Raw genomic sequence first — 23,671 nt, forward strand, 5'->3', positions numbered from 1 at the left:
AGGGCCTCTGGGAGGCTGGAGGAGGTGGAGGGTTGAACTAAAGCCTCGGAAGCTGCAATGGAGTCCTCATCCAGGTGCTGGAGCGAGAGGTGCGGGTCTTGCGAGACCATATCGATGACCTCAAATCTAGGTCGGAGGATGAATCTCCGAATGTCGGGCTCCCTGAAGGTGAGCAACCAAAGCTTTTGAGCCTTCATGTTGAGTACAGCAGGCTTCAGATTGAAAGGGGCTGGAAATGTGTTGCTGGAAAAGCGCAGCATCCCTGGATGCTGCCTGACCTGCTGCGCTTTTCCAGCAACACATTTCCAGCTCTGATCTCCAGCATCTGCAGACCTCACTTTCTCCTTCAGATTGAAAGGGCTTATCGGGTTACAGTGCACAGGTCAGGCCCAGTGCAGCGCTCCACTTGGTCTGCGTGCACTTCCATTCATATAAGGACAAGCAAAAAGTCATAGAAGCTTCCAGATCCCTGGGAAAAGATCTGCAGGCACTGCTGTACAAGGGATCAAAAATCATGTTTTTCCAGGATTTCTCTGCAGCTGTAATTTGAAAGAGGAAGTCCTTCGATGAAGTTAAAAAGAGGCTGAGGAACCTGGGCATCCAGTACTCCATGAGATACCCCGCAGTACTTCATTTCAGCCACGAGGACTCAGTTTATACATTTGACAAAGTGGATAAGGCTAAAAACTTTGTGGACACTTTAAAATAGACGGATTGGCCTGAAGAATACGGTTAATGTTTGTTCTCTTTTTTTATTTTTCCCCATGTTTTCCCTTTTTTTTTTCTTCCTTTCTTTCTCCCTAATACTTTCCTTTTTGGAAAGGGGGAGAAAAGACTTTGGAATAAGTTTTTTTTTAATAACTGGTTTTTCTCCTTGGAAATTTTGTGGATGTTCTTTGTTGTGTCTCCTTTTTTTTTTGTTCTGCTTCTCTTTTAGTCACAGTTAGGGGTGACATGAAGCCTTAATGCTCCCTTGACAATACAGGAGGCAGCTAGGCAACTTCAGACTGGGAAAGCGCCTGGCCCTGGTGGTCTCCTGGGTGAGCTTTATAAGGAGTTTATTGGGATTCTGTCAGGGCCGATGTTGGAGATGTACAATCACTCCTACGTGCATGAATACCTACCACCATCTTTGAGAGAAGCTAATAGTTCCTTAATTCTTATGAAGGGGAGGGTTCCTGAGGATTGTGCCTCATACAGGCCCATTTCTCTGTTAAAATCAGATGTCAAGACTCTGTCCAAGATCCTGGTGCTGAGATTGGAAAGGATGTTGCCCCATCTTATTAAAGAGGACCAGACAGGCTTTATAAGGGGCTGTAGGTCCTCTATTAATATTAGAAGGTTGCTGAATGTGGTCCAAGTTTGTCAGCAATGATCGATTCAGGGGTTAGTGATTTCCTTAGATGAAGAGAAAGCATTTGACGGGGTGGAATGGCCGTAACTTTATGTCTTAGAACAGTTTGGGTTGGGTGGGGGCTTTGCTAGGTGGGTGGACGTTTTATATTGCCATCCTCTGGCCATGGTCAGGGTGAAGTCTGGGAATTTTACGATTGGTCGGGGTAGTCGGCAAGGCTGCCCCCTCTCACCGTTGTTATTTACGTTGATAGAGCCGTGGCAGAGGCCATTCGTCAGAACGTCCAGATAATCGCTCCGGAAGTGGGATTGAGGGCACACAAGATTACACTGTATGCGGATGATGTCCTTGTGTTTTTATCAAATCCGATGACCTCCGTACCCCATTTGATACAATGTATCAATTCATTTAGGGCTATTTCAGGATATAAGATTAACTTTGCAAAATCGGAGGCTATGCCTTTGGGGAACCTTAAGGATGTACCAGAAGTTGAAGGTGGCTCTAAATTCCCTTTTAAGTGGTCACAGGCAGGGTTCCAATACCTAGGCATTTTTATTACTCCCCAGGTTTGATCTGTTACTTCGGACTAACTTTGCTAACTTGCTTGACAATATTAAGCAGGATCTGCAGAGATGGGAGGCTCTTCCAATTTCATGGCTGGGCTGAATATCTCTCATTAAGACGAATATTCTTCCTTGTTTGCTTTATCCCATGCATATGCTCCCTATAATGTTTCCCAGGTCTATGCTGCGGAAGCTTATGGGGTGGTTTGGTTCCTTTGTCTGGCATCATGGGCGGCCCCTCATCAAACTTACTAAATTGCAGTTGCCTTAAGGAGGTGGAGGAGTTTATTTCCCTGACATCAGAAGGTATCAATTGAGTTCCCTGCTGTCCTTTGTCTGCGATTGGGTAGGTAACGATCCAAACTCAATATGGCTGGATATTGAGGCCTCCCAAGCAAAGTGCCCTTTTATTAACCTTATTCATGGATAAGATGAGGACAGTTATGGACCACTGCCAGAACCCCATTGTCATTACTGGTCAGGGTTTGGAGGGCAATGTGTCAGAGTGAGGGTTATTTATCCAAGACTTCGCCACTTACACCTATAGTTGGCATGCCAGGGTTCAGACCAAGGATGATGGACTCAGGGTTCAAACTATGGGCAGCGAGAGGAGTTTCTAGTTTGGGAGACTTGTTTGAGGGGGAGGTCATGATGTCTTTTGAGCAACTGAGCTGCAAATACGGGTTGCCCAGCAGAGAACTTATCTTTTTTTCAGGTTAGGGATTTCATCCAGAAGAAGACTACGCTTCTCACTAAGCCCTATAAGCCTGATACAGAAAGATTTTTGCTACGTTCCACAATCGCCCTTTTGGTTAGTACCCTCTATCGCCTGCTGGGTGGCAGGGCCTGGCAGGATATTAACCGGTTATGTGAGGTCTGGGAGCAAGAGCTAGGAGTGCAGATCTCTTCTGAAACGTGGGAAAATACTCGAAAGATCTCAATCTGTAATAGGACATGTGCTACGCAGTTAAAAGTTCTGCACAGAGCTCATCTGGCACCAGACCGTCTGGCGAAGTTTTAAAAAGGGGCAACTTCAGTGTGCCCAAAATGTAAAATAAGTGTAGGTACGCTTACCCATTGCTTCTGGACATGCCACAGGCTCCATGTTTACTGGAGCACTGTGGCGGGGAGAGATAGGGAGGGTATTGAGGGCTGAAGTCAAAGTAGACCCGATATCTCTCCTCTTAGGTCTATCGAATTTACCATCTTTAGACAGGCATAGGAAGAAACTATAAGACATGGCAGCCCTACTTGAGTTATTTGGAAGTAGATTTGACAGTTGTCTTAATTAGGGCGTTTGTTTAACCAGGATGGTTAGATTTGTCAAGCCCTGGACCCTGGAGGGGGGTCACCTGAGTTAATACGGGTGTCTCTGGTTTGTTGCCTGTGCCACGTGCTAGTGAGGCAAGGATAGCGAGAGAGAGGAGTTGAACATGTGGCTACAGGGATGGTGCAGGAGGGAGGGTTTTGGATTCTTGGATAATTGGGGCTCTTTCTGGGGTAGGTGGGACCTCTACAAGCAGGATGGTCTTCATCTGAACCGGACGGGTACCAGTATCCTTGGGGGCGGGGGGGGGAGGAGATATTTGCTAATGCTACTGGGGTGGGTTTAAACTAATCCAGCAGGGGGAATGGGAACCAAAATTGTAGTTCGGATATAGAAAAGATTGAGAGTAGGGAGGTCCAAAATCAAGTTTCAGGGATGCAAGATGGCACTGGCAAGCAAGAAGTTGGTTTGAAGTGTGTCTACTTCAACGCCAGGAGCATCTGGAATAAGGTGGGTGAACTTGCAGTCAAGGCAGGTCGTGCCTCACAAACCTTATTGAGTTTTTTGAGAAGGTGACCAAACAGGTAGATGAGAGTAAACCAGTTGATGTGGTGTATATGGATTTCAGCAAGGCGTTTGATAAGGTTCCCCACAGTAGGTTATTGTACAAAATGTGGAGGAATGGGATTGTGGGAGATATAGCAGTTTGGATCAGTAATTGGCTTGCTGAAAGAAGCAAGAGGGTGGTGGTTGATGGGAAATGTTCATCCTGGAGTCCAGTTACCAGTGGTGTACCGCAAGGGTCGGTGTTGGGTCCACTACTGTTCCTCATTTTTATAAATGACCTGGATGAGGGCGTAGAAGGTTGGGTTAGTAAATTTGCAGACGACACTAAGGTCGGTGGAGTTGTGGATAGTGACGAAGGATGTTGTAGGTTACAGAGAGACATAGATAAGCTGCAGAGCTGGGCTGAGAGGTGGCAAATGGAGTTTAATGTGGACAAGTGTGAGGTGATTCACTTTGGTTGGAGTAACCAGAATGTAAAGTACTGCGCTAATGGTAAGATTCTTGGGAGTGTAGATGAGCAGAGAGATCTGTGTCCAGGTACACAGATCCTTGAAAGTTGCCACCCAGGTTGACAGGGTTGTTAAGAAGGCATACAGTGTTTTAGCTTTTTTTAATAGAAGGATCGAGTTCAGGAACCATGAGGTTATGCTACAGCTGTACAAAACTCTGGTGCGGCCGCACTTGACGTATTGTGTACAGTTCTGGTCACCGCATTATAAGAAGGATGTGGAAGCTTTGGAAAGGGTACAGAGGAGATTTACTAGGATGTTGCCTGGTGTGGAGGGAAGGTCTTACAAGAAAAGGCTGAGGGACTTGAGGCTATTTTCGTTGGAGAGAAGAAGGTTGAGAGGTGACTTAATAGAGACATATAAGATAATCAGAGGGTTAGATAGGGTGGACAGGGAGAGCCTTTTTCCAAGTATGGTGACAGCATGCACGAGAGGGCATAGCTTTAAATTGAGGGGTGATAGATATAGGACAGATGTCAGAGGTAGTTTCTTTCCTCAGCGTAGTAAGGGTATGGAATGCTTTGCCTGCAACGGTAGTAGATTCACCAACTTTTAAGTACATTTATGGAATAGTGTAGGTTAGATGGGCTTCAGATTGGTATGACAGGTCGGCACAACATCGAGGGCTGTTATGTTCTATGTCCTATAAACAATGCTCCCGTTCCTTTGTTTGGGAGCTTTGTGCCAAGCATAGCTGTTCTGTATTTTGTGGGTTCTTTTGTTTTTTGTTTTGCTTTTCTTTTTTTTGGTCTTGCTTTGCAGTGTTAGGATTTATTTTGTATTAGAGGGTAGGTTAATAGTTAAGAGACAGTAGTTGTATTGTAATTTGTGGTTTTGTTCTTTTTATTATACTGATATTTGTTATAAAATTATTGAAAAATACAATCAATATGTTTGTAAAGTTTTAAAAAAAATTGTGCTAATAAATATACAAAAAAAATTTTATCATTTGCTGAAAAATTGACGATACTCCAAATGGTAGTCTTGTCTAAGCACTTTATGGTATTAATTATAGCATAATTCTGGGAATCCTGGTCAGAATGCATTTGCAAGTAAATGTGGCTTATGCCCAGCTGTGAGAAAGACAGAACACCTGCCAGCTTTGCATATAAATCCTCTTTCTCAGCTCTAAAGCATTTACCATTTGTTTAAAATCCCCACAAAGGTAACTGACCCATTGGGTTTCAAAATTGGTATGATCGATGCTGCCCAATTCACCTGGACAGTCTCAGATTCCTCCCTCCCCTTCCTCGACCTTTCTATTTCTATCTCAGGCGACCGAATCAACACGGACAACTACTACAAACCGACCGACTCCCACAGCTACCTGGACTACACCTCCTCCCGGTAGACAATGGGGACCCAGTGGATGTTGTGTACCTAGATTTCCAAAAGGTCTTTGACAATGTGCTGCACAAGAAGCTGCTGCATAAGATAAGGATGCATGGCGTTACGGGTAAAGTCTTAGCATGGATAGAGGATTGGTTGACTATTGGTCGGAATAGGTTGGAATTTAGAAGAATGAGGGGGGATCTTATGGAAACAAATAAAATTATGAAGGGGATAGAAGTAGGAAGGATGTTTTCAGTGGCAGGTGAAACTGGGACAAGAGGACATAGCCTCAAGATTAGAGGGAGCAGATTTACGACTGATTGGAAAGGAACTTCTTCACCCAGAGGGTTGTTAATCCATAGAATTCCCTGCCCAGTGAAGTAATTGATGCTACTTCAGTAAACATTTTTAAAGCTAAGGTAGAATCTTTTGAACAATAAAAAATTTAAGGGATACAGTGAGAGCGCAGTAAGTGGAGCCGAGTCCATGAAAAGATCAACCATGAATTTATTGAATGGCAGAGCAGGACCGAAGGGCCGATGGATGACTTCTGCTCCTAGGTCTTATCTTCTAAATGGGCTGAAAAAATAGCAAATGGAGTTCAATCTGGATAAATGCGAGGTATTGCAATTTGGGACAACAAACAAGGGTACGGTTTTTACAATTTCAGCACCGCCTTCCTAACCTGCAATCTTCTTCCCGACCTCTCCGCCCCCCCCCCAGTCTGACCTATCACCCTCACCTTGACCTCTTTCCACCTATCACATTTCTGACGCCCCTCCCCCAAGTCCCTCCTCCCTACCTTTTATCTTAGCCTGCTGGACAAACTTTCCTCATTCCTGAAGAAGGGCTTATGCCCGAAACGTCGATTCTCCTGTTCCCTGGATGCTGCCTGACCTGCTGCGCTTTTCCAGCAACACATTTTCAGCTCTGATCTCCAGCATCTGCAGACCTCACTTTCTCCTCATTCCACAAATTGGACTGGTTTGATGATTCTTTCACTTTTAGCCTGATTTCTGCCTCTACTTTTGCCCATAATGTAAATGGCATTGGGGGTAGGCCTTGCAATGTGGCCTTGTCTCCTCTGGTAGTCCCTTGTCCGTCTTCCAGGAAGGTCATGTATTTGATTAGGACTTCACTCAAGCAGCCATTTTCTAATTGAAAAATGTTGAGCCAATCTAGGTGAATATCTTGACCAATTTCACCCCATTAAGCTTGGGCCTGGGCCTTTTACTTTAATCATTGAGTCAGCTACCTTTCATAAGAGACCGGAACTGAAGTTGTACCCATAATCTGTGATGGTTGCCTGACATAGGTTTTCAGCCTAGTTGAGGTCTTGCCCAAATTTAATGCTGGAGTCAGAGCAAATTTTGTTACAAACTTGTTCTGTGATCACTGATATGGCTGCACCCCCTCATTAAAACCAAATAACCGTTTAACCAGGTGTATACTTTGTTTGATTCTAATTGGGATGTTGCTAAGCAATTTAACAGTCCCAAAGCAGATGGAAGTGGAATTTCCAGGATATGAACTCTCCTGGATACCAGCCTATGAGTTGTCCTACTTTATTTAGGTCTAGGAGGACTCTTTTACTGTCAAGTCTGCATACTGGCAACAACTACAATGGCTTGCTGGTCAAGATCCTGAAGAAAAATTTAACCATTTGCCTGAGGCTTGGCTTTGTTTTAGGGTTTTGTTGTGGGCAGACCTAGAGTCCCTCGGTTCAGGATATGTCCTAAGTGAGGCTATGCAATTGCCTGCATTCAAGTGGTGTTCCCCAAGCTCAGTCTGGCTCATGCAGGTGTCCACTTCCACTGGAACACCTTGTAACTTATCTTTTCAAATGATAAAGCCAGTTGTAGCCCCTGTTAGGAGTCCAGATAAGCTTCAAGTAGCAGGTGTTTTTGAATAGTTACATAATTAATCCCACATATCATATGGTCTTGACTGTTAAACAAAACTAACATGTTTCTGCCAATCATTTTAACCAAATCCCTATTACTGATTCCCATGTTTCCTTAATTGCCAGGTAAAAGCGATAACATCTTAAAATTAGAGGAGACTTGAGTTCATAATATTCCTTAACTATGTCCATCAATTCTTGAAAGGTTTTAGTATGTGCTGCCTCAGGGAAGGTTAGGCTCCTAATGACAGAAAAAGCCACAACTCCATAGGCTTCCAGGAGAATTACTCATTGTGACAGGAAAAACAATGTTGTTTTCCCAAAAAATATGATACATGTTATCTACATGTTGGGCCCAGTCCTTGACAAAGGGGTCCCTTTATTCCTGATGAAGGGCTTTTGCCCAAAATGTCGATTTCGCTGCTCCTTGGATGCTGCCTAAACTGCTGGAAACCAGATTTATCCAGAATCTGGTTTCCAGCATTTGCAGTCATTGTTTTTACCAAAGGGGTCAAATAAGCCAAACTTCCCAAACGAAGGTATGATGTGAGAAAATGTTTATGTCAACTCAAAGACTGCTACAAGCAAGTTTTTTCAGGATCATGCTTTCTTCTCGTCACCACTGAAATAGCTCTCCAGAGGCCAGCATCCAATCATCAAGTCATCCTTTATTTACACACCAACAGTCTTTGAGTAGAGTACTGCCTCATACAGAGTCACGCAGCAAAGTGTCAGTATTCTTGACAGTCAACCTTTTATACCAGCCAGGGCTCCCTGATTGGACGAATTTAACAGCCCTGGTCAGCGAACTCATATTCTAAACAGTCAACAACCCTCATTGCAGTCACTACAGGGAGTGCTTAGTAGAGGTTAAAGTTTCCAAAACATCAAGATTCAGACACAGCAAAATTAATAACTATGAGAAGGGATGAAGTCCATGGAGGATTGAGGGTGTTGTACTTAAAGCATGCAGTATACAAAACAAAGTAAATGAGTGCATAGGAGCAGATTACTGCAGATGCTGGAATCTGTACTGAAAACAACAAATGCTGGAGATCACGGCAGATCAGGCAGCATCCAAGGAGAGCATGGGGGTCAGGCAGTATCCATGGGGTGTGAGGGGGAGATGTGTTTCGTGGTGGCACTCTGCTGGAGTTGTCTGAAATGGCAAAGAATGATTCTTTGAATGTGGAGGCTGGTGGGATGGAAAGTGAAGACAAAGGGAGCCCAATCTCACTGCTGTGAGTGATGGGAAGGGGCAAGGGTAGAAGCATGGGTGATTGTTCTGATGCGATTAAGGGCCCAATCAATAACAGAGTGGGAGAGCACTGTTATGGAAGAAGTCAGTCATGTCAGCAGTACTGATTTGGAAGGTGGCATCATCCAAATAGATACAATATAGGTAAAGGAACTGGGAGAATGGGATGGAATCCTTCCAGGACCTGACATATAAAGAATTGTAATGAAGGTAGCTAGGGGAGTCAGTGGCTTTGTAGTGGATGGCAGTGGATAGTTTATTACCCAAAATGGAGAAAGAGGTCAATGAAATGAAGGGAAGTGTCAGAAATGGACGATGTGAAAGTATTAGAAGGGTGGAAATTAGAGGCAAAATCTAGATAGTTTTCAAGCTCCTGGTGGGAGCATGAAGCAGCAGTGAAACAGTCATTGATGTACTGAGAAAAGAGTTATGGGAGGAGGCCAGTGTCGGACTGGACCAATGATTGTTCCATATACCCCATAAAGAGGCAGGGCATAACTGGAACCCATGCAGGGGCCCATAGCCACTCCTTCGACTTGGTAGAAGTGAGATGAATGAAAGGAGAAATTAATCAGTAAGAGAACAAGTCCAGCCAGGCAGAGGGGAGTGGTGGTGGATGGGGAGTGTTCAGGCTTCTGGTTATGGAAGAAGCTGAGAGCTCTTAGACCATCCGTGGTGGGAATGGAAGTATAGAGAGCTTTGATATCAGTGGTGAACAGGAAGCAATTAGGGACAGGGAACTGGAAATGGTCAATATGGTGGAGGCATTAGAGAATCACGGGTCAGCAGTGTCTAGGCAAGTGAGTTTGTAGCGCAGATTCAAATTGGCCAGTACGATATAGGGACATGGCTACAAGGGGATCAGGGCTTGGAACTGAATATCCAAGAATACATCTCCTATTGAAAAGTCACTCAAGGGAGGTAAAGTTGCCTTACTAGTAAGAAATAAAATTAAACTGATAGCAAGAAGTGATGCAGCATCAGGAGGCATAGAATATGCGTGGGCAGAGTTAAGAAACTGCAAAAGATAAAAGACCCTGATAGGATTTGTGTACAGATCTCATTCCACTAGTCATGATGTGGGGAGGAAAATAAATCAGGAGATAGAAAAGCCATATAAGAAAAGCATTATTACAATCATCAGGTGCAAGTGAACTGTGAAAATCAGGTTGCCTTTGGATCCCAAGAAAAGGAATTTGTGGAATGTCTATGAGATTTATTTTGGAGCAGCTTGTGGTACTGCCCACCAGGGAATAGGCAATTTTCGGTTTAGTGATGTGTAATGATGCAGAATTAATAAAAGAGCTGAAGGAGAAGGAGGCCCCTGGGGGCAGTGACCATAATATGATAGAATTCACCCTGCAATTTGAGAGGAAGAAGCTGGAATCAGATGGTAAAGGTATTACAATTGAATAAAGGAAACTACAAAGACATGAGGGAGGAGCTGAATTCACCCTACAATTTGAGAGGAAGAAGCTGGAATCAGATGGTAAAAGGTATTACAATTGAATAAAGGAAACTACAAAGACATGAGGGAGGAGCTGGCCAGAGTTCATTGAAAGGGGAGCCGAACACGGAAGGTGATGAAGCAGCAATGGAGATGTTTCTGGCAGTAATTCAGGAGGTGCAGCAGAAGTCCAATGCAATGTTAGTGTTCATTTCAAGACAGCTAGAATACAAGAGAAGACATGAACTGCTGAAGCTGTAGAAGGCTGTGGTGAGACCATATTTAAAATACTGAGTAGTTTTGGGCCCTATATCTAAGAAAGGATGTGCTGGTGTTGGACAGAGTTCAGATGAAGTTTATAAGAATGATCAAAGGAATGAAGGATTTGTCATATGATGAGCAGTTGGGGACCCTGGGTTTCCACTCAATGGAGTTCAGATGGATATGGGGGGGAGGATCAGATTGAAAATTACAGAATACTGAGAGGCCTGGACTAGAATGGATGTATTTCCTCTAAGAAAATGTTTCAATCCAAGATGATGTTTCCAGTATTAGGACAGAGTAGGATCCAAGGGCACAGTCTGAGAGTGAAGGAACATCTCTTTAGAACTGAGGTGAGGAGGAATTTCTTCAGCCAGAGGGAGGCAAATATATGGAACTCATTGCTGCAGAAGGCAGTGGAGTCCAAGTTATTGAGTGTATTTAAGATAGAGATGGATATGTTCATGATTAGCAAGGAGATCAACGGTTATGAGAAGTCAGGACAATGAGGTTGAGGAATATATCAGCCATGATCGAATAGCAGAGCAGACCCAATTGGCTGAATTACCTAATTCTGCTTCTCCCTGTCCACCCTATCTAACCCTCTGATTATCTTATATGTCTCTATTAAGTCACCTCTCAACCTTCTTCTCTAACAAAAACAGCCTCAAGTCCCTCAGACTTTCCTTGTAAGACCTTCCCTCCATACCAGGCAACATTCTAGTAAATCTCCTCTGCACCCTTTTCAAAGCTTCCATATCCTTCTTATAATGCGGTGACCAGAACTGTACACAATACGCCAAGTGCGGCCGCACCAGAGTTTTGTACAGCTGCAGCATAACCTCATGGTCCCTGAACTCGATCCCTCTATTAATAAAAGCTAAAACACTGAATGCCTTCTTAACAACCCTGTCAACCTGGTTGGCAACTTTCAAGGATCTGTGTACACTTTGCCAGGAAAAATAAAAAAACGGAACATTATCTGGAGAGAGACCCAGAAAGCTGTGGAGGGCCCTTTTTCTATTCATTTGGGGCGAGGGCATCACCAGTGGGACCAGCATTTATTGTCCATCCCTAATTGCCCAGAGGGCAGTTAAGAGTCAACTACATTGCTGTGGGTCTGGAGTCACATGTAGGCCAGACCAGGTAAGGATGACAGTTTCCTTCCCTAAAGGACATTAGTGAACCAGGTGGGATTTTCCTGACAGTCAGCAAAGGATTCATGGCCATCATTAGTTTCTTAATTCCAAATTTTTACTGAGCTCAAATTCCACCACCTGCCATGGCAGAATTTGAACCTGGGTCCCTAAGACAGTAAATAAAAACCGAAAGAACTGTGGGTGCTGTAAATCAGAAAACAAAAACAGAAATTGCTGAAAAAGCTCAGCAGGTGTGGCAGCATCTGTGGAGAGAAATCAGAGTCAACATTTCAGGTCAAGTAACCCTTCTTCAGTTCTGAGGTCATTCGATCTGAAACATTAACTCTGATTTCTCTCCACAGAAACCATCAGCTCTGCTGAGCTTTTCCAGCAATTTCTGTTTTGTCCCCAGGACATTACCTGAGTCTTTGGATTAACAGTCCCTTAATAATAACATTAGACCTTCATCTATCCTAATAGCCTGGATATCATTGTATATCAATCACAAGTAGCTAGCATACAGGTTCAGCGAGTAATTAGGAAAACAAATAGAATGATAGCCTTTAATGCAAGGAGATAGAGCATAAAAGAAAACAACTTGAGAAAAATCACAAGCATTAAAAAAACACAATGTTTTTCTTTACTTGTTTTGAACTCTCATTACAACTGTTTAGGGTATTGGTGAGCCTGTTCCTAAAATCCAGCATACAACTTTGATCTCCTAACCCCAGAAGAGATAGACTGGCATGGAAGGCAGCTGAGAGGTTTACACTGAAGGTAAATGGGGTTCCTTTCAGTTATTGGATCCTCCTTGCCCCTCAAATATATGTAAATATTAGTATTGTGTAAGAAAGGTCTCTGTTTGATTTTGGGAAAGAGTCAAAGTTCACAGTTTTGTTTGGTTGCTTGATATACAACAGTGCAGAACCAAATTGCTTTTGCGACAATGTACTGTATATATGTACAAAAAGATTCTTTTATGAATAAAGTATATTTTTGAAATTACGAAAAGCAGCTGAGAGTTTTACAGAACTGAATTGCTTTAATGTAATATATACTTGTATATAAAGATATTTTATGAATAAAATATAATTTTGAAATTTAAAAATGACTGAGAGGTCTCTATGCACTGCCACACGCTGCCTTCGAAGTGGCTGCTCTGGTGAAGAGACTGTCACAAATCTCCTTTTGGAATGTGCCTTTTCAAAGTAAGTCTGGAGAGAGAAAAGTGGTGTTTATCGAGATTTGTCCGGAGCAGGACTCTGGGCTCTACAGGTTGTTCCCTGGGATTCACACCAAAACAAAGATCGACTGTACCTGGAGGACCACCAACTTGATGAAAGATGCTTTTTGGTCTGCCCAAAACATATTGGTCTTCCCGTGCAAAGAGTTGACCTCAACTGAACTGCAGATTGGCACATTCCAAATTCCAGGATGCACCAAAGCTAGGGCAGAAGCGCCGAGGCACAGTGGGGAAATGTCACGGTCTAAGGTCTTTTTGTCAAAGTGTCATGAGGGTCTGTTTAGTTACCAGACCCTCTCATTGCCTCAATGTATGTAAGTAGTGGCCTACATGAGTAAAAAATGCCTTTGGTTTTTGCAACAGCAGGAATGTCAAATTCTAATGTTTGTTTCTCTTGATCAGAAATCACATGACATAGGTTATAGCCTCAAACATGTTTATTTGAAATCGCAAGCTTTTAGGGCTAGACTCCAAAAGCTTGTGATTTCAAGTACTGTAAACCTGTTGACTATAACCTGGTGTCATGTGATTTCTGACTTTGTCCACCCCAGTCCAACACCAGCACCTCCACATCATGTTTTTCTTTATATGCAAAAACTGTACAGAACTGCTTTGGTACCTGTGAATATAGATAAAGATTTTTTTTTAAATCAAGATTTTTTGTGCAAGAAAAAAAGTTGATGTTTATGGGTTGATAAAACTGGGATGAATGGATCTCATATGATGAAACATTGAGCAGGATGCACTGTTATAGGTTAGAACTTAGAAGAATGAGTGAATCTGTTTTAAAACATAGGGACTCAAAATGGTCATTGGTGGGAGGATGTTTCATCTCGTAGGGAAAATCTAGTAGTGGGGTCAGAGTTTCAAAGTAATGATTCTCTCCCATTTAAGATGAGTAATTTCTTCCTTGAGGTTAAAAATCACAACACCAGGTTCTAATCCAACAGATTTATTTGGAAGCACTAGCTTTCGGAGCACTGCTCCTTCATCAGGTAGCTGTTGGACAGGATCATGAGACACAGTATTTATAGCGAACGATTACAGTGTCATGCAACTGAAATGATATATTGAACAAACCTAGATTGCTGTTACATCTTGCACCTATTAGAATGGGTTGCAGGTTTCTGTTCATTAATATGTAGATCCCAGAACTTCTTTTAAAGCTCATTCTCGAGATAACTTAAGGTTTTATGAAAAAAAAGGCGACATCTCAGCTCAGACAATGTATTAAAGGTGTTAGGCGTGAGAGAGGGTTTGCATGAGTGTGTGAGTATGTAAGAGTGTGTGTGTATGTGCGAGAGAGAGTGTATCATGTAGTGGGGTCACCTGCAGTGTGACATGAACCCAAGGTCCCGGTTGAGGCCATCATCATGGGTTCCGAACTTGGCTATCAGCCTCTGCTTGGCCACTGTGCATTGGTGTGTATCCCAAAGTCTTCCATGGAGGACTCTTGTACATGCAGTCACTCATACACACACATACACCCCCCACACTCACTCTCACAGAATTACATTCCATCTGCATGCAATTCTGGTCTCCTTCCTATTGGAAAGATGTTGTGAAACTTGAAAGGGTTCAGAAAAGATTTACAAGAATGTTGCCAGAGTTGGAAGATTTGAACTATAGGGAGAGGCTGAACAGGCTGGGGCTGTTTTCCCTGGAGTGTCAGAGGCTAAGGGGTGACCCTATGGGGATTTACAAAATTATGAGTGGCATGGATAGGGTAAATTGACAGAGTCTTTTCCCTGGGGTCGGGGAGTCCAGAACTAGAGAGCATAGGTTTAGGGTGAGAGGGGAAAGATATAAAAGAGACCTAATGGGCAACATTTTCACGCAGAGAGTGGTACATGTATGGAATAAGCTGCCAGAGGAAGTGGTGGAAGTTGGTACAATTGCAATATTTAAGAGGCATTTGGATGGGTCTATGACTTGGAAGGGTTTGGAGGGATATGGGCTGGGTGCTGGCAGGTGAGTCTAGACTGGGTTGGGATATCTGGTCAGCATGGACGGGTTGGACCGAGGGGTCTGTTTTCCATGCTGTACATCTCTATGACTCTATTACACTCACGCACGTATGCACACATGCAAACACACACTCTCTCGTGCACTCAAACGCGCGCACACACAAATACTCTCATGCATGCACATACGCATATAAATCTATGGGGTGAATTTGCAGAATTATATTTGCAGATACATTCGATTTGCTCAAAAAGTGCACTATTTACAGACAGGAGAAAGTGAGGACTGCAGATGCTGGAGATCAGAGCTGAAAAATGTGTTGCTGGAAAAGCGCAGCAGGTCAGGCAGCATCCAAGGAGCAGGAGAATTGACTTTTCGGGCATAAGCCCTTCTTATAAATTCCTACTTTGGAAATAGAACCACTCTTACTCAAGATTGTGATACAGACAGACTCTAACCTCACACCTTTAATGCATTGTCTGAGCTGAGATGTCACTTTTTAAATAAAACCGTGTTATCTCGAGAATAGGACTGAAGAGAAGTTCTGGGATTTACATATAAATGAACTGAAACCTGCAACCCATTCAAAAAGATGAAAGACATAATAATGATCTAGGTTTGTTCAATATATCATTTCAGTTGCATAACACTGTGGTCTTTTGCTTTAAATTTTATTCTTATGATCCTGCTTCACAGCTACCTGATGAAGGAGCAGTGCTCCAAAAGCTACTGCTTCCAAAAAACCTGCTGACCTACAACCTGGTGTTGTGGGATTTTTAACTTTGTCCACCCCAGCCCAACACTGGCACCTGCAGTACCTACTTTTGCATCCGCCATATCATGACTTCCCTGAGGTGGTCATTAATCTTTGAATTTTTCTACCCTAGCAAGCAGAGGTGGCCTGGGTTAATGAATATATTCGAGGCTGAGGTAAGCAAACTTTTCATCTTTAAGGAATTAAAAAGCGGGTGGAGGGGAGAAATGTGTGAAATTGGGGCATGATCAAATACCCCATAATCTTACTGTATAGTGGGATAAACCGAAGGAAACGATCCACTCATACTCTTACTGATTTTGTTCAAGGCAATTGAAATGAGCAACAAATGCTGCCACATACAAAAAAAACCCAGAAATGGCTGGAGAAATTCAGCAGGTCTGGCAGCATCTGTGCAAAGAAAGCAGGATTAACGTTTCGGGGTCTGCACTGGATTCACGTTTCCAGCATCTTCAGTTATTTTGTTAAATGGTGACACACACCGTTTATAGAATTTTTTTTTCATTTGGAGAGACAAATAAAACCATGTTTTTATTTGGAAAAAAAGGCATGTTTATTCTCCCTGTTTTGAACCCTTGTTTACAAGAATTAAAAATCTGACGAGTTGGGGTAAAGTGTTCCCTAATGTGGCGAGGTCAGGTGACGGAATCTCCAGGGAGGCAACTTAAGTTTCACTTGAAACGTGAGTCCCAGTGGATTCCAGTGGGAAAAGCTGTTTTTGTTCAGGGAGGGGAGGGAAAATTCTTTTTGCATATTGGTCACTCACCAAGTCCTACCTGGTCTAGAGAGGGACTGTAACTGACTTAAACGTTTTAAATGCTCCCCTTCTTCACTAACCCAACCTGACCGAGGGTTGAAGGCTCCTTTTCGAGTTTTACGGACACATTCCGAATGCATGAGTAGTGGAGAATCCACCCTCGCCAATCCCAAGATCTGTTTTTCAATTGTTCTCTTCCTGCTTCCTCCTTGCGCTCTATCAGTGGATCCGCCTGCTCCCCACGACATTTTCCAGGCGTTCACCGTCACAGTGGGAGAAGCGAATCGTCTTTCTCAAACTAAACTCTTCTCTGAGGTGAGTTCACTTCTTTGGCCAGGATTGTTTTTATTTTGAATCTGTCTCGTTCTGGCTGAGAGTTTAGTTTCCTTCTCTTGGTAAATTCCTCTCTGGTTTCTCCGTCCCTTCCTGAGCGTCAAACTGAAATCTGTGCTCTTTTAACCTAGAATAACATTATTTAAACTGACCAACCAATCTATGGTACGAAATTACTTTTGATCCTCGGATAAAAATTAGCAACCAAAGAGAATCTGGCTGCAAAGGATTGAACTCATATAAACCAGTAAATGAAATGGTTAATTGAGAAACATATACGTACTTTGTGGAAGACTTGACATCATATTATGACCCACGCCATGTATATCTGTAAATGTTTCACTCCGGGCTCACCAACAGTCTGCCCCCCCTTTAAACTGCATCGATTTCGTCGTTTATTTCTTTTTATTCCAGTTTGCAAATATCTGACTAATCGAAATGAAGCGGGGCTGTGAAGCTGGTTTCCACCCTAAGCCCCATTGGATGTCTAACACTTTAAGAGTATTAACAGCTTTTATTTATTTATTAGGCGGGGGCGCAGTCACAGGAACAGGGAGCTTGTCTGGTTCCATACAGTTACACTTTCCCAGTATGTGCGCAATGAAGTGAATTGCAACAGACCACCTTTGTCATTTCACAGAAGGTTACCCACATCGTTTGGGGACCCAGCCCGGACATTTCCTGATTTAGGTGGTGCATTTGTAGGGAGGTTATAATTAGTCCAGTGCTGCTAATAGGAAAATGGAGGAAATAAGAGTCCTGAAGAAGGTTACACCCGAAACGTCCACTTCACCGCCTGATGCTGCCTGGCTTGCTGTGTTCTTCCAGCCTCCTGCCTGTTTTGGATTCCAACATCTGCAGTTTTTTTTGTCTCTAACAGGAAAATGGGAGCAGGTCTAGACTATGAAATCCTGACAGCCGATTCCTCAACAAGTGAGATTCTTGCTTTCTGTATCATAACTGCAATCCACTGCCTGCCTCCGTTTCCTATTATCATTATTGTCCAATCGACCTGTCCAGAGGTGTTACTACACCCTGGTTGAGAGGTAGTGACCTATCACTGCACCACAAGAATCCTGCCATTCCCTGTACATACCTGTCCAGCACAAATCTATTTCAGATTTTATAGCCAATTAAGCTAGCATCTACTGTATTAGATTAGATTACTTACAGTGTGGAAACAGGCCCCTCGGCCCAACAAGTCCACACCCACCCGCCGAAGCGCAACCCACCCAGACCCGTTCCCCTAACACTACGGGCAATTAGTGAGTGTTTCACACTTCCACTATTCTCTGTGTGATGAAGAGTTTCCTAACTTCTCTTTTAAATGGTCCATCTCTGACTAATATTATCTCATCCTGTTCTCAACCTCTACCCCACCAGAAAATGCTTCCCTCTATCTAGGCCATTAATTCTTTTATTTAAAAATAACTAAAAAATATCTATATCAAAGCATCCCTCAATCTTTTACATTGCAGAGGATATGAACCTAATTTGTAATTTTTACTTAACATAATACTGCATTTGTGTTACACTCTAACTTCTTAGATTTGATGTCCTGAAGAATAATCTGGTAACTATTCTTTGTAGTTAATTTTAGTTTAGGGATGATCAGTTGTTACACATTTTTTAGAATCATACAGCACACGAGACAATTTTGTCCTTTGTAATCCTGCTGGCTCTTTGAAAGAGCTGAAAATGTGTTGCTGGAAAAGCGCAGCAGGTCAGGAAGCATCCAGGGAACAGGAGAATTAACATTTCGGGCATAAGCTCTTCTTCCTGAAGAAGGGCTTATGCCCGAAACGTCGATTCTCCTGTTCCCTGGATGCTGCCTGACCTGCTGCGCTTTTCCAGCAACACATTTTCAGCTCTTATCTTCAGCATCTGTAGACCTCACTTTCTCCTCCTTTGAAAGAGCTATCCAGTTAGTTCCACACTCAAGCTCTTTTCCCAAAGTTCTGCGACTTTTCATTTTCCAAGTATGTCACCTCCCTCCTTGTTGTTTGTTGTTATTTGAATCCATTACACAATGCACTTTGAGGCTGTGAGGCCTTGATTTAAAAAAAAATCACTCCACAAAGAATCGCCAGCCCTGAGCTTTAATTATTTTTGACCCAGAGAGTGAAGGGATGGATCTCTGCTTTCACAGTTTCACGAAAGGACACCCAAAGCTACATTTGTGTTCCAAAGTTTTTCATAGTCAATAAATTACATCTGAAGTGTACTCGCTACTGTTACACAGGCACATAGATCCAGAGCCAAATTATACATGCCAGGGTCCTGTAAACTATAAATGTGGTTCAGGCAATATTGGTTGAGGGTTGAATGCATTCACCTGAAGCTAAGAGGAGTTTCAGATTAATGTGTCATTGGAAAAGCAGTGTCAACAATGCAGAGCATCCAGAATACTGCACTGAACAGTCATGCTTTGAGCTAGTGGGGGGGGTTTGAACATATAACCTTTTGCCTCAGATGCCAATGAGTAATATAGCTAATCCAAATTGACAGAATGGTAGCAGGGGAGACCGTAGCACCAGACTAGTAATCCAGTGGCCTGGGCTAATGGCCTGAGAACATGGGTTCAGATGACAGCTGATGAAATTTGAATTTGATTAATAAATCTAGAGTTATGAGCAAGGTTTTAATGACCGTGAAACTATGATACATTGTCTGAAAAATCCACCTGGTTCACTGTGATTTTTTAGGGGAGGAAATCTGCTGTTCTTGCATTGTCTGTCTCATGTGACTCCAGGTTTAATCTTAACTTTCCTCTGAAATGGCCCAGTGAGCCATCCAATTGTACCAAACAGCTATAGATACCAGAAGGACTGCAGCAGTTCAAGAAGTAGCTCACCACCACCTTCATAAGTCGAGTTAGGAATGGACAACATCCCTTGTTTTTTTTTTAAGTCACTATAAAATAAATAGGATTAAACAGCTTGTTCAACCAGTTTGGCCTCATGAGATGGGGCAGAAATTAATGCCGCCCAATCCAATATTTTTGTAATTCACTAAATTCAGGTGACGTTCCTAAAGCTTAGGAAGTGATTAACTGGATATTGATGAAGAGCCAAGCTATAGACCATAAAATTTCAAAATATTAGGCGTAGGTTTTGATAGTGACTTTTCGTCTAGTGAATGACTCATCTAGAGATGACTTAACGTAGCTTCTGGATTGGGTTTGGGTGGAGGGAGGGGGGTGGGCAGTGAGTGGGGGCATGTCCCTTTTGACCTCAGTAGAATCATAGAGATGTACAGCACGGAAACAGATCCTTCAGACCAACCTGAGCATGCTGACCAGATATTCTAAATTAATTGAGTCCCATTTGCCAGCATTTGGCCCATATCCATCCAAACCCTTCCTATTCATTTACCCATTCAGATGCCTTTTAAATGTTATAATTGTACCAGCCTCCACCACTTCCTCTGGCAGCTCATTGTATACATGTACCACCCTCTGTGTGAAAAAAGTTGCCCCTTAGATACCTTTTAAATCTTTCCCCTGTCACCTTAAACCTATGTCTTATAGTTGTGAAATCTCCCACTCCGGAGAAAAGATCTTATCTACTTACCCTATCCATGCCCGTCATAATTTTATTGACGTGCGAGGGAAAATAGCCCCAGCTTATTCAGTCTCTCCCTATAGCTCAAACCCTCCAACCCTGGCAACATCCTTGTAAATCTTTTCTGAACCCTTTCAAGTTTAACAACGTTCTCCCTATATCAGGGAGACCAGAATTACACACAGTATTCTAAAAGTGGCTAAACCAATGTCCTGTACAGATGCAACATGACCTCCCAACTCCGATACTCAATGCACTGACCAACAATGGCAAGCACACCAGATGTCATCCTCACTATCCTATCTACCTGTGGCTCCACCTTTTAAGGAGCTATGAACCTCCTGACTAATAATTTGTTGGGGGGTACGATGTGGGGAGCTAGAATGCAAATGCCACATAAGCATTAACCTCATTAATTGTCAGATTTACAACATCTCTCACTCTCCATGACAATGTTCCACAGACAGCAAAAGAGTCATATTTGACATACACCTGACAGTTCAATATTCCCTCAGTACTCCATTGAAAAGCCAGCTGATTTATTTTGCTCAAACTGTGGAACAGAACTTGGAAAAGGTAAAGGATACAATGAATGTGCATCTTTCTCCATCTCTGGCAATTTTTTCTAGAGTCACCAGATGGTGTAACAATTGAGATATAACAACAAAGTTACAAAATATTTGATCTTGTGGTGGTGAGGTGTTAAATTACCATATCGGGTTTTCCACAAGAAAATATCAACTGACTGTCTAGGCTGCACACATGCTGCCTACAAATGTACATTAATGAAGTTTGACCTCTGACATAGAGTCAGCTTAATAAACTAACCAGTTAGACATATGCTGGATCAATCAATATGATCAATTTACTTAAGTCGAATGAGACATGATAGTCTACATATTTTTCCAATATCATTTGTTGTAATTACTATACCATGTTAACTGTAATCTGTCCATTCACACTGTACTTCAGTCAGTGGGCTATAATAGATATCAATGGACAGTCCTTACCAAGGTTGCATAGAGGAATGCCAGAAAGGGAAGATGTGGAGGTGCTGGTGTTGGACTGGGGTGGACAAAGTTAAAAATCTCACAACACCAGGTTATAATCCAAAAGATTTCAGAGCGCTGAACCTCCATCAGGTAGCTGTGAAGCAGGATCATAAAACACAGAATTTATAGCAAAAGACCACAGTTTCATGCAATTAAACAAACCTAGATTGATGTTAAGTCTTTCATCTTTTAGAATGAGTTGCAGGTTTCAGTTCATTAATATGCAAATCGCAGAACTTCTTTAAGTCTCATTCTAGAGATAACTTAAGGTTTTATTTTAAAAAAAGGTGACATCTCAGCTCAGACAATGCATTAAAGGTGTGAGGTCAGAATCTGTCTGTATCTCAATCTTGAGTCAGACTGGTTCTATTTCCAAAGTAGGAATTTGTAAAATGTTACATAGATTGACTGCTTGCATTGACCGCCTGCAAGTTGTGTGCTTTTTAGCAAAAATAGAATGTATCTGAAAATACAATTGTGCAAGTTCAAATTCACCCCATAGACTTATGAGTGTGTGTGTTTACGTGTGTGCATGCTTGGTTGAGTGTGTGCATGAGTGTGATGGAGTATTAGCCTGTTAGAGGGTGTGTGCATAGGTGTGAGTGTGGGGTATGTGTGTGTGTGTCTGACTGAGAGAGAGTGTATAGTGTAGTGGGGTCACCTGTAATGTGACATGAACCCAAGGTCCCAGTTGAGGCCATCCTCATGGGTACCGAACTTGGCTATCAGCCTCTGCTCAGCCACTCTGCTTTATTTCATAACCCAAAGTCGGCCTCAGAGGATGGTCACCTGAAGATCCGAGGCCAAATGTCCTGACTGCTGAAGTGTTCCCCGACTGGGAGGGAACATCCCTGTCTGGTGATTGTTCCAGGGTGACCGTTTATCCAGGAAAAGTTAAGAGATGAGCCATATAGAAGTTATAGGTTAAATGTGTGAACATAGTTAATGCAATTATTTGTGTCAGTGTGTAAACAAGGACAAGATTGACACAGTATGAAATGGGAGTATGAGACAGGTTAAACAGACTCAGGTCAAATAAATCCTCAGCAGAAGAGAATATCTATCCCACAGAAACAAAAGTAGAGATTTGGGACACACTGATCATTATTCTGGATTCAGATGACATTGAGGGAGGTGCCAGTGGATCAGAAACAAACCAATGTGACATCTACATGTGGACCCCGAAGAATCCCCTTCACCCCAACCCCTGTAACCCCCATTCCAGAAGGCAGTTTGTAGACAATACAAAATTAGGACAGTCCACTTGGATAAGGAAACTCAGCACTTAAAAAGTGGAGTTGGAAATTTTTAAAAAATCACCATTGTCATACTGAATCATGGGAGGTTGCTCTGTCATTGGAGCTGAGGGTCGCCTGTCTGAGGTAACAGGAGAGATTGAGAAGGAGTTTCCTTCATGGCAACCTCAGCCAATGTGGGCATTGAACCCACACTGTTGGCATTACTCTTCCTCACAAACCAGCCATCCAGGCAATGGAGCTAACTGATCCCTGAGTTGGAGATTGTGTATCTTATTGATTGTGAAAATGGAGATGAGGAAGTCAAGTGCTAGAAGTAAATTTTTCAAGTTTAGTTGAATGAGCTACTTCAAGGCTGGAGTATCAAATAATTTTATTTGGCTTTGATCAGAGAGGCAACTGTGATCTAATGATTACTGAATGTTGTGATGTTCAGTGAGTTGATCCCTTCTAGAGTTTGGAATGAGCTACAAAAGGAGTTGTTTGTGTAGTCGTTAGGGTACTGTGGCCCTAGAGCATTAAGTTGTAATTTGTTCACTGGGAGATGTTTGTATCTCAGGAGACAACAATGACAAATTGTAAAATGTGTCACTCCCTTTTAGGAGTCTACCTTCTCTTTGTTATTGAACAAAGCCATTTTGATTCACAGTTCAATTATGAAGATGTGACTTAGTTGTTTTGAGTCACTGGTGGCCCTAGGAAAGAGCTGTTGGGTTGTCAACTCTAATTCAATTAATTCCTGGAGATTTCATCACATAATCTGCTCCAACATTGCTGCATTTAGTTAGTAAATAGATCTACCATGCTGCACATTGCTGTCCCATGCCTATTTAATACTCCGTTCTCCTGATTTGCTTTTTTGTTGTTTTCTCCCTTTGGTGTAATGGATTATGAGTCATAGTCATACAGCACAGAAAGAGGCTCCTTGGTCAATTTTCTCTGTGCCAGTCATCAAGCACCTATCTATTCGAGTCCTGTTTTCCAGCACTTGGCCCCTAGCCTTGTCTTCTATTTGATGATGGCTCTATGATCACTGAGGAGATGACAGCACTAAGTGTTATAAATGGAGAAAAGGACAAAAGAGAAGTACAGTAGGAACAGACTCTTTGCGCCCCCCCCCCCCCCCC

At 42.6% G+C, this 23,671-nt stretch overlaps 1 protein-coding gene across 1 annotated transcript in view; it reads left to right on the forward strand.

Annotated features, from left to right (window-relative positions):
• Positions 1-16,335: 16,335 nt before the first annotated feature.
• Positions 16,336-23,671, forward strand: part of LOC122560303 (syntenin-1-like) — a 40,703-nt gene continuing 33,367 nt past the window's right edge. The window contains exon 1 of the mRNA XM_043710880.1: positions 16,336-16,655. The gene's annotated coding sequence lies outside the window, so the exon portion shown is untranslated. The remainder of the gene's footprint in view (positions 16,656-23,671) is intronic.

This window comes from Chiloscyllium plagiosum, chromosome 20 (genome assembly GCF_004010195.1).
Source record: "Chiloscyllium plagiosum isolate BGI_BamShark_2017 chromosome 20, ASM401019v2, whole genome shotgun sequence".
NCBI classification, from domain to species: domain Eukaryota; kingdom Metazoa; phylum Chordata; class Chondrichthyes; order Orectolobiformes; family Hemiscylliidae; genus Chiloscyllium; species Chiloscyllium plagiosum.